This window comes from Tupaia chinensis, unplaced genomic scaffold (assembly GCF_000334495.1).
Source record: "Tupaia chinensis unplaced genomic scaffold, TupChi_1.0 Scaffold000361_2, whole genome shotgun sequence".
NCBI classification, from domain to species: domain Eukaryota; kingdom Metazoa; phylum Chordata; class Mammalia; order Scandentia; family Tupaiidae; genus Tupaia; species Tupaia belangeri.
This window is the reverse complement of record NW_006159858.1, coordinates 1,860,637-1,861,107: the sequence shown is the minus strand read 5'-3', so window position 1 is coordinate 1,861,107 and position 471 is coordinate 1,860,637.

The following is a 471-nucleotide window of genomic DNA, read 5'->3' as shown; positions in this document are numbered from 1 at the left end:
CGGAAGATAGATGAGCGTCAGACAGCACAGGGCAGCATAATGTACTAGTTGCTAACACAGACCTCAGATCCAGACTGCCAGCTTTGTATTCCTGTTCTGTAATTTGCTAACTGCAACTTTAGGCAAGTTACTTGTCTGTGTCATGCGCTTGTCATTGCTATGTAAGAATGATTATAGTATCCAGCTCATTGGGTTATTATAAAGATTGGTACTGAGTTAATATTTGCAAGGTATTTGTAAATTACTCAGAACAGTGCCAGTCGGAGTGCCTGTATCTATCTGTTAAATAAATAATGATAAAGATCACATACAGGAGAGGAACTACTGGTGTGAGAGGAGAGAGGTATGTATTAGCCTGAATGTATTAGCCTATTTTTTGCACCTCAATTTTGAAAACATTTTCTGGAATGTGTTGTGCATAATGTAGGAAACTGCTGTCTGGCCCCCAGTTTGGAAGCACCCCTACACGCG